The sequence below is a fragment of the Elephas maximus genome, chromosome 24, assembly GCF_024166365.1.
Source record: "Elephas maximus indicus isolate mEleMax1 chromosome 24, mEleMax1 primary haplotype, whole genome shotgun sequence".
NCBI classification, from domain to species: domain Eukaryota; kingdom Metazoa; phylum Chordata; class Mammalia; order Proboscidea; family Elephantidae; genus Elephas; species Elephas maximus.
The window spans coordinates 27,181,720-27,199,303 of record NC_064842.1 but is presented as its reverse complement, the minus strand read 5'-3'; the positions used below and the strand labels follow the sequence as shown (position 1 = coordinate 27,199,303).

At 43.7% G+C, this 17,584-nt stretch overlaps 1 protein-coding gene across 6 annotated transcripts in view; it reads left to right on the top strand.

The window, feature by feature from the left end:
- Positions 1-17,584, top strand: part of RYR2 (ryanodine receptor 2) — a 750,192-nt gene that overhangs the window by 43,089 nt on the left and 689,519 nt on the right. The gene's annotated exons all lie outside the window — the stretch shown is intronic.

The following is a 17,584-nucleotide window of genomic DNA, read 5'->3' as shown; positions in this document are numbered from 1 at the left end:
ATTTCTGTTTTTCACTTTTTAGTCAATCAGCTAAATGATGTTTATTGAATATTTCATCTATTTAAGCCAAGGTCTCTATGAGTCGGAATCGACTTGGTGGCAACAGGTCTGATTTTTTTTTTTAAGTCACGGTGGGGGAGAGAGAGAGCGATAATTCCTACATCTCAGCCTTGTTTAATGTATGTGTATTCACCAAAAATGAATTGATAATACAAGGTGATATCAGGTAAGTGCCTCACAGGCCCCCGGAAGGCGAGTGCTGTAGGAATTTAGAGGTCAGAGAGATCACTGTGGGCTGAGGTGGTGTGTGATAGCTTTGAGGTGGACTTGGGGCTGAGATGAGGATTTAATGACGGACAGGGTTTAGGTAGGTAGATGGGGGGCAGGGCAGACAGGTGGTGAGAATGCTGAAGGGTAACAAGGAATGAACGAGAGAGTAGGGCACCCAGGGCTGAGGCTTTGTTTAGGGGAGAGGTGGTGGCCATGGTGGTGGTGGTGTTTAGCCTGAAGAGGAATCAAAAATGTCAACATATTTCTGTCACCATCTCACACCTGACATGCATGCGTGCACACATACACACACACACACCAACGATTCTTTCATATTTAATGGCTTTTCTTTCTAAAAACAGATGCATCCAGGAAGTTTATATCATATACTCACTGCTCATTTAGTAAAGAGGTTACATAACAGTGGGAGTCTGGGCATCAATAAATAAGTATCAACTCAGATGTTTTCCTTCTAGTTTTGATCAGCTGCCCTGACAGAATAAGATTTTTTAATATATACTCTTAAAATATTTGACAAGTAGGGATAGGATTTTTTTTGTCTTGACGTATGGGTACTTCTTACGACTGGGAGCTCTGGCTGCGATATAAAACCATCACGAGGACTTTGTGGCTGGAACTATGGATTTCTGGTGCCAGTAGGAACTGATGGCCATCTAAGATAAATTTATCCATTGAAAATTGGGCTTTAGGGTTAGAAACTTTGTAGTGGGCGTTATTATTATTATTTAGTTTGTTTATTCTGGATGTCTGGCATCTGGGGAACTCAGTGCTGTGGGAGTCACAGCACCTCCCCCAGCAGAAGCTGACAAGGTCAGTACCTGCTGTCCCTGAGCCCTGCCACATAGGGCATGTGACCTGACCTCAGCATGACCAGTCAGACCCTGGCCTGGGACTTGGAACCTGAACTAAATAATATAAAGAGCCAAGGGACTCAGGTGTTGGTGCTGGGTGTCCTGTCTGCTCTGGTGTGCCTTAGCTGGTGGCCTTGTTCTGACCCCCAGCTTCCTGCCCCAGTTTTCCTGTCAATTCTGTGAGCACCTGTAAGCATTTCCACCCAGTTGGCTTCTGTTGTTTGAACTCTGGCTGGTCCTCTGTTGTCTAGCTCTCCCTCTGTGGGCGCCCATGCTAGGGGTTGAATGTGCCCGTATTAGGCTATCTGACCCCAGGCTGAAGTCCCCCAAGGGGTTCTTACTCTTTTGTGGCCACAACCCCATCTTCACTGCAAGTGCGTTAGCTCAGCTCCTCATGCCTCACCTGGCCTGGTCAGAGGCTCTCTTCAATCCCATCCACCTTCTACCCTTTTGTTTGTAGTAGGGCCTGACACGACAACCTTATGGAGCCCTGGTGGTGCAGTGGTTAAGAGCTCAGGACTAACCAAAAGGTCAGCAGTTCAAATTCACAACTGGTCCTTGGAAACCCTATGGGGCAGTTCTACTGTGTCCTATAGGGTTGCTATTAGTTGGAATTGACTTTATGGCCATGGGTTTGGTTTTTTTGGTTTGGTTATGGCCTGAAGGGAATAGCAATGATCTGTTATCTCTGAAACTTACCAACTTGTGGCTTGGAATTGAGGGGATTTGGTCTGTGTTCCCCTGGCGTCACATTTGGTGCTCAGAAACTTGCCTCAGCAGCAACAAGGCTTCAGATTGTCCCAGCTTTGTGTCATGCTCTGGACCATTTTCTCCTTTTCCACCAAGCTTACGTGCTTTGTTCTACTTTCCAAGAGTCTTCCTAGGTGATTGACTAGATAATCCTATCTCATAAGTACCTCTGATCCCCTTTGCTCTCCTCATTGCCCTTGCCTTCGTTCAAGCCTGCCTTATTTCTCACCGGGAATATTACACGACAGCCTTTCCATTAAGTTCCCTGCCAGTGATCTCTCTTCCCTTCAATGCTTCTGCTTGCCTGCCTGAAGAGCTGTTATTGATGTTAGCTACCTTTGAGTTGGCCCCCATTTTTTGGAGTCCTGTGCACAATGGGATCGGGCTGTTGTAATCCATACGGTTTTCATTGGCTGGTTTTCTGAAGCAGATCACTAGGCCTTTCTCCTTAGTCCGTCTTAGCCTGGAAGCTCTGCTGAAACGTGTTTGGCATCGTAGCAACGTGCATGCCTCCACTGACAGATAGTGGTTGCACATGAGGTGCATTGACGGGGAATCAAACTTGGGTCTCCTGCATGGTCGGTGAGAATTCTACTGCTGAACCACCAATAAAGGCTATCTTCCTAAAATCCATCCCGCTTTTAAACCCCTGCTGACTCTCTCTCACCAATAAGACAAAGCTTCACACAGCACTTCTTGCCTCCAGCCTCATCTTCCACTACTTCTTCCCAGTGCAGTGGGTTTATTGACAGCATCGCTTACATGTGCCATGTGGTTTAAAATTTTGTGGTTTTGCGTGTACTGTTCCCTTTTCCTCCTTTCTTCACCTGGCAAATCCTGGTGGTTCTCCAGCCATTCCTGCTCGTCAGTAGACTTTGTAACTCTCTCAGGCTGTTACCAGGCACCTGGTCAGTAGTCCCACGGGGCTTTGTGTACACCTTTACTGCAGGTTTTATTGCAGTGGGGTGCAGTTGTCTGTATGCACTTCTCTCCCTTACTAGACCCTGAGTCTTGTCTTACTCTTTGAAGCCAAGTTCAATGCCTGGTGCCTGTTGTAAATGTTTACTCTGTGGAATTATACTCAAACAGGCTAATTTGTGCCCAGATGCTAATGACTGTAGAAGTTTCACAGCGTTCCCTGCTCCCTAGGGGCCTTGTCCAGAGGTCTGAGGCTGCTTATGCTTAGGATTTCAGGAGCTCTGGCTGACTGTCAGGGGAGAAGTTTTGGTACAGAAGGGCCTTCTGGAACCTCACAAATAAGATCTCACTAAGGGTTGTTATTCACTGCTTGTGAGTCATCACTCCCCCTGACATAGGGTTGGGTTCTGGCAGCCATGGTTGGGGGAAGTGGAGGATGCTTGGCTAGCCCAACTCTTGGCTTTACGTTGGGTTTGAGGAAGGCCCAGGTATTTACTGAGCACCTACTGTGTTCCAGGTACTCTCCTAGGTGCTTGATCTACATTGTTGAACATACGTTCTGCCCTCATGGAGCTTAGATTCTGGTGGGGAGACAGATAATGAAAAATGAACATATTAAGTGAATTGCATTGTATGGTACAAGGTCATAAGTACTATTGGGAAAAAATGAAAAATGGAACAGTTTAACAGGGTAGGAGGAGGGAACGAGTTACAAGTTAAAATATCATTATTATAATGGGTCTTTTTAGATGGTGACCTGTGAGCAGACTTGAAGGAGGTGAGGCAGTGAATTAAAGGGCCGTTTATGATTCCTTGCTTATTAGCAAACATTATAAGGCCCTGCTTTCTGCAGTTTCACTTTTATTGATATGATTATAAGTTTATCTTGCTCTATTACAGATAGCATGTGTGCCTGGGGCTTTTCTTCTGATTTCTGGCTCAGGGTTGCTGACTTCCATCTCTGATATCTTGCCTACTGAGTCCCCTCAGGCCCTGGTGTCATCTCAGAGATGTACTGGGTACTTGAAATGGAAAATGCTATGGGGAGTTCCTGTCCCCATAACAAATGTCATGTAGTCTTAGTTCTGCCAGACAAACTTCATGAGGAAGCATGGATGGCAGTCCTCACAGATAGTCCAGGCTCTTTTCTGCTGCTGCTGGGATGCCCCTGGAATACACGTTCAGGGTCTGAGCTTTACCTTCCCTAATCTTCCTTTATTTTTCTTGAGGCTTCCTTGGAAAATACTCTACTTCTTTACCCGGCTGCTTTATCTCCAATCTTGAGCTTACAGTTTCTCTAATTTTCCTCAGTGGGACTGATTAGAGCTACAATTCTTAATAGCGCAGAAAACCTATGTGGAAGTTGGTTCATGTATACAGGAAACTCAATACTAGAATTTTTTTTTTAATTGTAGTTTAGATGAAGGTTCACAGAGCAAATTAGTTTCTCATTAAACAATTAATATACGTATTGTTTTGTGACATTGGTTGTCAACCCCACGACATGTCAATACTTTCCCCTTCTTGACCTTGGGTTCCCAGTTACCAGCTTTCCTGTCCCTTCCTGCCTTTTTGTCCTTGCCCCTGGGCTGGTGTGCCCGTTTAGTCTCATTTTGTTTTATGGGCCTGTCTAATCTTTGAAGGGTGAACCTCAGGAGTGACTTCAGTATTGAGTTAAAAGAGTATCCAGGGCCCATACTCTCAGGGTTTCTCTAGTCTCTGTCAGATCAGTAAGTCTGGTCTTTTTTTGTGAGTTAGAATTTTGTCCTACATTTTTCTCCAGCTCTGTCTGGGACCCTCTATTGTGATCCCTGTCAGAGCAGTCAGTGGTGGTAGCCAGGTGCCATCTGGTTGTACTGGACTCAGTCTGGTAGAGGCTGTGCTGGATGTGGTCCATTAGTCCTTTAGACTAATCTTCCCTTTCTGTCTTTGGTATTCTTCATTCTTCCTTGCTCTAGACAAGGTGACACCAGTGGAGTATCTTAGGCAACTGCTCATAGGCTTTTTAAGACCCCAGACACTACTCACTAGGATGTAGAACATTTTCTTTATAAACTATGTTATGCCAGTTGAGCTAGGTGTACCCTGTAGAATATTCTTTAGGGCAGTCTTTCCCAAATTTCCCTGGGGTAATAAGCATTTCCTGGGCTACTCATAGTATTACGCACTGATTCAAACCTACTGGATTGGAACCTCCAGGGAAGGGGCCTGGGACTCTGGATCATTAGACCATTTCCATTGGCGGTATCCCAAAGGGCCCAATATATGATACTTCTCTTTCCTGCCCAGATTCTAAGCAAAATGAGAAGAAAAACAATCACTAGGACAAATAGGAGGCCAAGCTGTCACTCCTATTCACCCATAGAGGCGTGGTTGGAGGATGCTGCTCTAAGTCAGCTAGCCAAGTCGGCCTGCTAATTGAATCCCTGGAATTAGGCTGATGTACCACAGAGGCCTAGCAGACCCTTCCCTTGGGGCAGAGCCCCTGGAGCAGCAGCAGAACCCTGCCGTCTGCGGAAGCTCACTTGCAAAAGGGCAGAACTGAGCTGAGCTGAGCTGACTGAGCAGTGTCCTGTGAGTCTCCCAATTCTAGCAATCAAAGAAGTTACTTCTTTTTCCCTGGAGCAGAAAGAGGGAAGGACAGAGTGAGGCCAGCAGTGTGTGTAAGGGGGAAAGCCCCTCCTCCTGGAAATCTGGAATGGGAGAGGGCCTTTCTCCTTTCACATGTCCCGTCCCGGGTGATTTGCATGTTCTGGAAAATGTGAGAAGTAGGTCTGAGGGTTCCTACAATATCGTCTCTCTCTTCCGTGATTTCACTAGAGTGCTCCAGTTTTGCCCTTTTAGCAGCTCTGAGCTACTTCAGCTTCTGCCTTTTGGAATACTGGCTCCTGAGAACAGCTGGCGTGTGCACCTGGTGGTGGTGTGGTGAGGAGACACTTGACTGGCACCCACGCTGGCCACGCCACCGTTGTCACAGCCACGAGCCGTGGGCTTTCATTCTGAAACAGAACTTGTGACTTCTTGCCTCTGTGTGTGCGTTTAACAGAATAACTAGGGGAAAACCTAACTTTTTATTCTGAAATAACTATAGACTTATAAGCAGTTAGTTGCAAAGATATGTGCATGCAAGTCCTATGCACATCTTGAATTTATATTTAAAAATTTTGAGAAATATAATTTTAGAAGATGAAAAAGACTTTTTTTCCCTCTAAGTTGGCAAAGAAAGTGCAGTTAAACTCAAACATAGACTTACTCTGAGAGAAAATTACCTTACAAAAGATTTTTTAACATTGAATTTTGCTTGTGAGGGTAGCCGTATGTTTGGAAAATTTAAAAGCCATCTCTTTTTCTCTGTGCTTCGAGCCCACAAAACCACCAGCACACCAAGACCCTGTATTCTTCAGCCGGGCTGTGCAGCCCGCCTGGTGTGGTTAGGGGGAGGTGCCTACTGCCATACTGGGAGCAAAGTCACAGTTGATTTGCAAAATTAAAAAAAAAATACATATATATATGTGTGTGTGTGTGTGTTGGGGTTGTTAGGCGGAATAGACGCAGATGATTACTTGCCCTGCAAGTGATATTTTCTAGGGAAGGTAACCTCTGTGAGGGCCTTTTGCTTTAAATGTCATCTGCATGGTGCTCAGCTCCATTTATGGAGCTTGTGAGCAGCTCCCAGCGCCACCGAGAGAATCACCCAATGAGACAGGCTCTGTCACGAGACAGACAGATGGCCAATGACGTGCAGTCGCCACATCCCCTTTCAAAGTTAACAAATTCTAATTCCTCTGCCCTGCATTCCGGGGGTAGAATTGGTGGACCCTGCTGTATCCTGTGCTAATTTTCCTTCTAGAGCTATGGAGCCATAGAGTTCAATTTCTTGTCCTCCTAATTTACTTGTCAGTGGTTCTCAAATGTGAGAATGCAACAGAATCACCCAGAGGGCTTCTTGAAGTGCAGATGGCTGGGCTCTGCCCCAGGAGCTTCTGATTAGGTCAACCTCAGGTGGGGCCTGAGAGTTTGCATTTCTGACAGCAGATGCTGCCCTTCCAGGGATCACAGTATGAGAATATGGCTCTAATCAGAGCTGACAAATTAGTCTCAGATGCACACTTCTGCACACTTCATACGGTCCCCATTTCAAATCATTGATGCCTCATTTCTCCCTCAGGGTATCAGTGCTCTGAAGCTTTCTGCTGTGGGATAAAACTTTCTGTTTTATCATTTGAATTAAGCTGTCCAACTCAGAGTCAACTAATATTTGCATACCTCTCAGATACCAGCCACTGTGCTGCAAAGTGCTTTGGTTTGCTCTTTAATCTTCACCTCAACCTCGTGAGGTAAACTCTTGCTGAGACTGGGAGAGTTACTTGACTGTCAGGTCAAACAGTGATGTCAGGTCTCAAACTCAGCTGGTGCCGGACCTCCTGTTCCACCCTTCATGTATGAAGTGCTTGTTTATATGAAGATACTTGGAGGGTAGTTTGCTTAGACTAAATAAATCAACGCATTTTTGGTAAAATTTCTGACACTGTGTCAGTCTGCTATAGGAGAGAAGAAATTTTTCATTAGAAGGACTTGCACAGCACCACTCTCATTGAGCCATTGATGGGATTGCCTATTTTGCCTACTATTTTTGACTCTTCTTTCTTTCTCTCAAAAGTGACAGAGGATGGAGGAGAGGTTATCATATGTTTCTGAGAGAAATGGTTATAGTTCATTCCTTTCCTTTCCCTTCCCACTTTCCACACAAAACTTTCTGTGTGTGACAGAGAATTGGGTGGTCATAAGGCAATAGTTGGGAGCACCAGTGGTTCAGTGGTAGAATTCTTTACCTTCCATGCGGGAGACCTGGGTTCGATTCCCAGCCAGTGTTCCTCATGCATAGCCATCACCTGTCTGACAGTGGAGGCTTGCGTGTTGCTTTGATGCTGAACAGGTTTCAGCGGAGTTTCCAGATTAAGATGCATGAAGAAGAAAGGCCTGGCAACCTACTTCCGAAAATCAGTCAGTGAAAACCCTGTGGATCACAATGGTTTGATCCACAATTGATCAAAGGGATGATGCAGGACCAGGCAGTGTTCTGTCCCATCATGCATGGGGTTGCCATGAGTTGAGGGCCGATTCGACAGCAGCTAACAATGGCAAGTCCTTGCTTTGGGGATGTGGTCCTTCATGCATGTTTTGAGAGAAAGTAGAAGTGCGAAGTATTCAGTGTGAAGCATGCTATAGGTCAGGGAATGGGAAATACCAAATGGGAAGACGCTGCCCATGTGGGGCTTCTCTTCAGCTATTACTCATTTTTGCCCGTCGTCAGGGGACAGTTTGGGGTAGGAGAAGGCTCATGAGTTTTGAAGTCAGGTACACCCATCTGGGCTCATACCCAGATCCAGCCACAGTTTGGCTCGGGTGTATGATGTATTATTAGATCTCTCTGAGCCTATGAGACGGGAATGACCAAATGTAATTCCCTCCATGATAAGCTCCGTGAGAGCAGGCACCGTGCCTGTTTGGCCCTCCGTGGTACCCCGTGCCTCACCCCATGGCTTCCTGACAGATACCCAAGAGTAATTTCTTCTTTCTTAATTTTATTTATTTTGTTGTTGTGTTGTTGAGAATATAGACAGCAAAACATACACCAATTCAACAGTTTCTACATGTACCATTCAGTGACATTGATTATATTCTTTGAGTTGTACAACCATTCTCACCCTCCTTCTCTGAGTTGTTCCTTCCATTAACATAAACTCACTGACACCTAAGGTTCTTAGCTACTCTTTTGAGTTGCAGTTGTCAATTTGATCCTAAAACATAGTGCTCAAGGCAGACATTTTTTACTTGTTAAGCTAATCCATTGTTTCTTTTTAAGAAAACTTCAGGGGATATTTTTGGTTTAAGGTTTAAAGATTATCTCAGGACAGTAGTTTCAGGGGTTCACCTACCATACATGGCTTCAGAAATTCTAGAATCCATGATAATTTGAAATTCTTTTTTGTGTTTTCCTCCTTTTGATCAGGATTCTTCAACAGAATCTTTGATCAAAACGTTTAGTAATGGTAGCTGGGCATCATCTAGTTCTTGTGGTCTCGTGGCAGAGGAGGCAGTTGTTCAGGGAGGCAATTAGCCACACATTCCATATCCTCCTCCTGTTCCGGACTCTCCTTCTTCCTCTATTGCTCCAGGCAAATAGACACCAATTATTGTGCCTTGGTTGGCTGCTTGCAAGCTTTTAAGACCCCAGGAACTACACAACACCTAGCAGGTAGAATACAAGTACCAAACACATTATTAGGCCAATTTACTGGGATGTCTCATGAAACCACGACCCTTATCCTCCAAACCAGGAAACCAAATCCCATGAGGTGTTTGGTTGTACATAAGCAGCCTGAGCAGTTTCTCTCTCTCTCTTTTTTTTTTTTTGTCGTTCTGGTTTGATTTGTATCTGTCTGATGGTTAATGACATCTTTTCATGTGTTTGAAGGTCATTTGAATGTCCTCTTTGGTGAAATGTCCATTCAAGCTCTTTGCCCATTTTATGATTGAGTTGTCTTTTTGTTAAGTTGTCAAAGTTTTATATATATTTTGGTTATTAGGTTCTGATTGGATATATGGTTTCTGAAGATATTCTCCCAGCCCATAGCTTATCTTTTCACTTTTTTGGTAGTCTTTCCATGAACAAAAGTTTTTAATTCTTATGAGGTCCCATTTATTTGTTTGGTCATTTGCTTTTTGTGCTCTTGTTATTATAGTAGATAATCCATTGTTAAAGCTAAGCCTGACAGCATTGACTCTGCATTTTCTTCTATGAATTTTATGGTTTTAATTTGCACATTTAGATCCTTAATCCATTTTGATTTTGTTTTTGTGTATGGTGTGAGGCATTGTCTTAGTTATCTAGTGCTGCTATAACAGAAATACCACAAATGGGTGGCTTTAACAAATTTATTTTCTCACAGTTAGGGTGCTAGAAATCCTAATTGAGGACCCTGGCTCTAGGGGAAGGCTTTTGCTCTCCGTTGGCTCTGGGGGATGGTCCTTGTCTCTTCAGCTTGTTTCCTGGTTCCTTGGAGATCCCCATGTGACTTGGCATCAATCTTTCCCCATCTCTGCTAAAAAGAGATGACTCAAGACACACATAATCCTGCCTCATTAACATGACAAAGACAACCCATTCCCAAATCAGATTGTAACCAGAGGCATAAAGGTTAGGATTTACCACACATATTTTTTGGGGCACAATTCAATCCATAATAGCACAAATCCTGTTTCATTTTTCTGCGCGTGGAGATCGAATTTTCCTAGCATCGCTTGTTGAAGAGACTCTTCCTTCCGCATTGAATGGATGCAGCACCCTTGTCAAAATCTGTTGACCATAGATGTGTGGGCCAAGCAGTAATTGTTGAATCAGTGGATTGGGTGGATGGTGGGGAGAACCCCAGTAGATTGTCCTGAGGAGTAACTGTGATTAACATGTGTGTCGGGGGGAAGGGCCACTGCTAATCAATTCTTTCCCCTTTTCTGCTTCTTATTACCTCTGTATGTACCCTTTAATTTAACTGGCCTCATGATTCCCTTTTTTATTTTGTTTACGTCTTCCATCAAAAAAAGAGCCCTGGTGGTGCAAAATTTTTTTGCCCCACTTTAACCCTACATGGAGCTCTGGTGATGCAGTGGCTAAGACCTCAGCTGCTAACCAAAAGATTGGCAGTTCAAATCCACCAGTGCTCCTTGGAAACCCTATGGGGCAGATCTACTCTGTCATGTGGGATTGCTGAGTCAGAATCGACTTGACGGCAGTGAGTTTGGTTTTTGAGTCTTTTATACGCTACACAGAATTCCTAAGTGGTGCAAAGCCTCGGCTGCTAGTTGAAAGGTTGGAATTTCAAGTCCATTCAGAAGTGCCTTGGAAGAAAGGCCTGGCCATCTACCTCCAAAAAATGAGCCATGGAAAACCCTGTGGAGTGCAGTCCTACTCTGACATACATGGGGTTGCCATGAGTCAAAGTTGACTCAGTGGCAACTGGTTTATACCTTAGACAGGTGGGAGAATCCCTATTCACCTCTTCTTTCTAAACTATAGCATTAAAAAAAAAAAAAAAAAAAGCTTCTGGCTCACCCTGTCCAGGCTAATTTCTAGGATTAAATGACTTAATGTTTTGTTCCTCTGATACAAGTCCTCACCTTTCCAGCCCACATATAGTAATAATTATAGTTTTACGTTTCTGGAGATCCAGTTTATTTGGTTTATCCCATTAGAATGTAAGCCTCTTAGGAATGGGGACATAATTTTTCCATGACATGTAGCTGACTTAAAATAACGACTGTGTTTCTGTCTTACATTTAGTTTACGTTTCATTGTGTAATTTGCTATCATTCTTGTGTTTAGCTAGTTTATCCTTAATCCTGTATCTTGGTTCTTTTTTATCCCTAAGTGCCCTACCTTGCAGAATCTCAGTGTTACATAAATATTTGTTAAATAAGCTTAACTGAATCTTACCAGGGGCTGCATTCACGTATCCCAGCAGTATGCTTCTTCCCACATGCCCTTCCCCCTTTCTGTACTGCAGACATAAGGCTGGATAAGAATCAGGGATAAATCCTTGCCCTTTAGTTGTTAACAATGCTCTCCTTACCTAGGCCTGCCCTAACAGAAAGACCACAAGCAGGTGGCTTTAGAGAACAGAAATTTATCTTCTCACAGTTTAGGCAGCTAGACGTCCAATTCAGGGCGTGGCTGTAGGGGGAGGTCCTCCTTTGGCTACTTCAGCTTCTGGTAGCTGCCAGCAATCCTTGGTGATGCACCTGTTTCTGTCATCCTCTCTTTCCTTTCCCCTAAGGTGTGTGTCTCAGTGTCTCTTCTTTCTTTTTATAACTCAGAAGCGATTAGGTTTTGGACCCACCCTATTCTAGTATGACTTCATCAACATAACAAAACAAAGTCCCTATTTCCGAACAGGGTCATATTTACAGGTACGGGATTAGGATTTCAAGACATAGTTTTGGGGAACACAATTCAATCAGTAACGGTTTCTGAGGTTCAGTTTTTATAAACTTGGAAAGGAGTCTTTTTCCTTCCTCCAAAGCCTAAGACTTTGTTGGAGTCCCATTACAAGACTCAGCCAATGAAGGATGTATCTGATCCCCGGAAGCCAGGAACCGTGTTTTACTAACACTGGTATTCTACAGACCCTGGCTCAGTTCTTGGCCCAGAGTAGCACTTTATAAGCGTTTGTGGGATTGAATCGAGACTTCCATGAAGATGGAATAAGGAACCCATGTAGCATACTTGCGAGAAAAGAGAGGTAAGAGGCCGAATTTTGCAGGTAGAAGAATAGAGAGTAGAAGGTGTGAGTAGGCACATATCTGTTGGGTGATAACCAAAAACCCTTTGCTGTCGACTCAATTCTGACTCATAGCGACCCTATAGGACAGAGTAGAGCTCCCCCATAGGGTTTCTAAGGAGCCCCTAGTGGATTCAAACTGCTGAGCTTTTGATTAGCAGCCGTAGCCCTTAACTACGCCACCAGGGTTTCCATTGGGTAGTAAGAGATGAATTTCGATCATGTTTCAACCCATGTCTCTGAGCATATTATTTGTAAGGATCACATGAGAATAAATCCTTCTTAAAAAGACGGTGTTACTCTGCCAGTGAACTTCATGCGTTGAAGTGAGGGAAATAAACCCGGCGCAGGCCCTCAGCTCTAGCAGGCCTGGGGCCCCGGCACCATTTGCCCTCTGATCAGCTCCAAACATGTACACAGCTCACCCCTTCCTGTCCCAGCCACTCACCCCAGCTGGTACTCGCTCAACCCAGCATTTCTGTAATAAAGGGGCAGAAGCTTTTATTTCACAAATAGAGAATCTTTTAAAGATACCCATGTTGCTGGACAAAATAATAGTTCAACTGATATAAATTCTCATCAAATTGTAGAGAAGAGATTCTTTTTGATTAAATATTTTCTCAGGGGTGTCAACAGAACAGAAAGATGAAAGAGCCAGTGACCACCAAGGACCACCTGGCCTGCGTCAGTATTCTTAGCCCTGACCTAGATGCTATTTTTTTTTCTTAATTGTGTGTACATTTTCTTATTTAGAAAAAGCTGTTAAATGTTTATCTCTAACATATCTTTTCTCTTTAAAAATTTCATGTTACAAACAACATTTTACATAAAAAATCTTCGATTAACAAAACATATGGTACCGAAACTTCCAAAAGTGATTAGATTGGAATGATTACCTCCACCTTTAGATCGGGGGAAGTTCATGTCACAGGATATGTTGTTGCTGTGTGCCGACAAGCTGATTCTGACTCATAGTGACCCTATATAACAGAGTAGGACTGCCCCATAGGGTTTCCTATTCTATAATCTTTATGGGTTTTCACTGGCTGTTTTTTTTTCAGAAGTAGATCACCAGGTCCTTCTTCGTGGTCTGTTTTAGTCCGGAAGGTCTGCTGAAACCTGTCCAACATAGGTGTCCCTGATGGTATTTGAAATACTGGCGGCATAGCTTCCAGCATCATAGCAACATGCAAGCTACCGCAGTACACAAACTGAGAGAGGAATGGTATGTCACTTACAACTGGACCAATAAGCAACATCGTGATAAACGGAGAAAGAAGTGAAGTTGTCAAGGATTTCATCTTACTTGAATTCACCATTAGCGCCCATGGAAGCAGCAGTCAAGAAATCAAACTATGTATTGCACTGGGCAAATCTGCTGCAAAAGACCCCTTGAAAGTGTTACGAAGCAAAGTTGTCACTTTGAGGACTAAGGTGCACCTGACCCAAGCCATAGTATCTTCAGTCACCTCATATGCATACAAAAGCTGGACAATGAATAAGGACGGCTGAAGAAGAATTGACGCCTTCGAATTGGGGTGTTGGCGGATAATATTGGACTGCCTGAAGAATGAACAAATCTGTCTTGGAAGAAGTATAGCTAGAATGCTCCTTAACGTCGAGGATGGCGAGACTTCATCTCACATACTTTAGACATGTTATCGGGAGGGACTAGTCCCTGGAGAAGGACATAATGCTTGGTAAAGTAGAAAGTCAGTGAAAAAGAGGAAGACCCTCAAAGAGATGGATTGACACAGTGGCTTCAGCACTGGGCTCAAACATAGCAGTGGTTGTGATGAGGACATAGGACCAAGCAGTGTTCCGCTTTGTTGTCCATAGGGTCACTATGAGTCGAAATTGACTCGATGGCTCTTAACAACAACAACAACAATCTTTATGGGAACAGATCACTAGCTCTTTTCTCCCGTGAAGCTGCTGGGCTGGTTCAAACTGTTGACCTTTCAGTTAGTAGTAGAGTGCTTAATCTTTGCATACCAGGGCTCCTTGTTATAGAATATGAAAGTATAAAATATTTGTGTCCAGACACTTTAAGGAGCCCTGGTGGCGCAGTGGTTAAGAGCTTGGCTGCTAACCAAAAGGTAGGCAGTTCGAATCTACCTACCAGCCACGCCTTGGAAATCTTACGGGGCAGCTCTACTTTGTCCTGTAGGGTTACTGTGAGTCGAAATCAAGTCGACAGCACCAGATTTGGTTTTGGTGTAGACACTTCAGCTCTTTCAGAGCTTGTAAATATTTAGATTTAAAAGCTGCTAGTCTTCCATTTTAGCCCCTGGGTGGTGAAAACGATTAAATGCTTGGCTACAAACTGAAAGGTTGGCGGTTCGAAAGGCCCTGGTGATCTACTTCTGAAAAATTAGCCGTTGAAAACCCTATGGAGCAGTTCTACTCTGACAAACACGAGGTTTCATGAGTTGGAATTGACTCTACATCGACTGGTTTTACTGGTTGGTACTCTTCCATTGTATCACCCTGGGAAATTATTTTAGAAGGTGTACTCTTGAAAGAAGACCTAGGGTGGAAAGACCATTACTCATTTGAGAAGTGTTGATTTAGGAAAACCATGGCAGAGGGGGCGCATAATCTAGCATTGAGGGTAAAAGACCAGACTTCAGAGCCAGACTGCCTGGCTTCAAATCCCAGCCTCACCACTTACTAATTAGCACAGTGATGCTGGACAAGTGGATTACCTCTCTGAGTCTTGGTTGCTTAATCTGTAAAATGGTAATAGTGATAAGATTTACCTAATAAGGTTAATGGGAGGATTACTTGAGTTAATACATTGTAAAGACACATGTGAGCAGAATGTGACAAATGAACCTGCGCTTAACTGTGGACTATTTCCTTGTGAAGATTCTGCCTGTGTAACTGTGGACTATTTCCTTGTGAAGATTCTGCCTGTGTCTTAGTTATCCAGTGCTGCTGTAACAGAAATACCACAAGTGGGGCTTTAACAAACAAATTTATTTTCTTACAGTTTAGGAGGTTAGAAGTCTGAATTCAGGGCACTGGCTCTAGGGGAAGGCTTTCACTCTCTGTTGGCTCTGGGGGAAGGTCCTTGTCTCTTCAGCTTGCTTCCTGGTTCCTTGGAGATCTCCCTGTGGTTTGGCATCAATTTTCCCCCATCTCTGCTTGCTCACTTTTAATCTCTTTTATATCTCAAAAGAGATCGATTCAAGTTGTACCCTCTACTGATCCATAACAGACAGCCCATTCCCCAATGGAATAATAACCACAGGCATAGAGGTTAGGATTTACAATACATATTTCCGGGGGACGTAATTCAATTCATACCAGCCAGAAAACTGGAAGGAGCAAGGTAGTCCTACTGAGTAAATAGACTTAGGGGAGGTTTACCGGGCTTTGAGATCCAAATTCAAAGAAGGGGAGGAAGAAATAGGGCCTGTCAACAGTCAGGAGGGAACTGATGTGAGGGCTTCATTTCATTTGTCCCCAAGTTGTCATGGCTGCTGGAAGGTGCCAGCTGAGTGACCAGGGCCAGGCTGTCTGGCTCTGTGGGCTGAGAAGCTGCCCTCTGCTGCTGTGGTGTTTACTTCTTCCCAGAACTGCCCATTCTACAGCAAGCACCTGTTTCCACAGGACTCTGAGGAGGAGAATCACTCTTCCCTCTCCAGGTAACAGCAGAGAGCAGCCCACATACAAGGCCAATTCCCAGAAAACCTTCATAACCTCCAGCTCACCTTGACTCTAACACAAAGGAAAACTCAAGGCAGTTAAGAAAGAAACAATGATAAGCGTTTTGTTAAGCCTTTTTTTTAGAAAGTGTGATATAAATTTTTCCTTGTGGGGAAGAAAGTGTTCCTCTTGGAAATGAAATCGAGTTTGTGGTAATTACTACCAAAGGCAAGGAGCCCTGGTGACGCAAGAGTTAAAAACCCTGCTGCTAACAGAAAGGTTGGTCGTTTGAACCCACACAGCACTCTAAGGGAGAAAGACCTGGTGGTCTGCTCCTGTAAAGATTACAACCTAGGAAACTGTATGGGGCAGTTCTACTCTGTGATATAGGATCGCTATGAGTTGGAGTGACTTGACAGCACACAGCAACAACAACATGAATGTATCAGAAAATCTTAGGTAACAGTGAGAAGTACAGTGTAGGAGATCATGAGATACCATTTGCAGATAGGTGGGTTGGCCAGGTGGTGGGAGTGGTGGGTAAGGCTCAGACCGGGAAGGACTTTATCTGTTATGTTAGGAGGTTCTGTGCTGTTTCTCTGGGCAGTAGGGGTTGATGGAGGTTTGTAAATAGCAGGGAGACACGATCTGGTTGTTTTATTAGAAAAATAAATGTGGTGGCACTATGGAGGATTGACAAATTTAGTGGAAGGACTCATTCTTTTCTCCATGATTGTCTACCTAAATTGAGTACTTCTGGCTTCCTGCAGTGAGATTAAGGAGGACCTCATACCCTGAGCGGAGAAGTTGGCTGTCCCTAGGGGGAGTTAGGGTCTGTGACTGTTTGACTCCTTTCAATCAGTTTTTCAACTTTTGTGGTTTTTGCAACTTACAAACGAATACCTGTAAATACTCTTTCTCCCATTTCAAAACAGCTTAGGGGTCTATGCACATATGTAGATACCTTTTAAATTGAAGCTGATTGAAATTTATTTAAAAAAATTTTTTTTTTGTTTTTTTTGAGAATTAGGTTTTCCTAGATGCACCTAGAACTCGAGTTGGGAATCACTACCTCAGGGAATGATAGTCCGCCGCTGACCTAACAGGAAGTGCTGGTTCCACATCCGGCGTGAGGCTTGTACCCGTAAGGAGGCTAGAGACATTTGCTAGGGATCCTAAAGCTACAGCAGTTTTCATTATTCAGTAATGTGCCTCTGCTGTGTACGAGACGCTGTGCTTGGCTCTGGGGAAACAAACATAACATTATTCATGGTCACTGCCCTCAAGGGACAGGCTCATTAGCTAGTCAAAAGTCACTTACCCCAGATGCCGCAAGTGCGCGCCTATAGTTACTTTCAAAGTACCTTTTGAATACATGACCTGTGAGAATTTACTTTTGAAGCTGTCACTGTCTTCACTTTATAGATGAGGAAACTGAAGCTCGGAGCCTTGGAGTGGCTAGACAAAGTGCATATGCCCAAAGGAGAAAATAATTTTTTGTTTTACCCTTTATTAAAAGATTAAAAAAAAAAAATGCAAACAAAAGCAATGAATATTCCTACTTCTTGAGATGAGTGTTAACAACTTAGCATGCATCCTTATGCCTGGACATGAATATATTTTATTTACAAAATTAGTAAGGAATGTATTTTACTTACAGAATTAGTATTGGGAACATCCTATTTCACAACCCGTATTTTTTACTCAGTAGTGTGTTGTGAACTTTTTCTAAGTGAAAAGTATTCCTTAACGAATGGATTTTTAATGGTTGTATAGGATTTT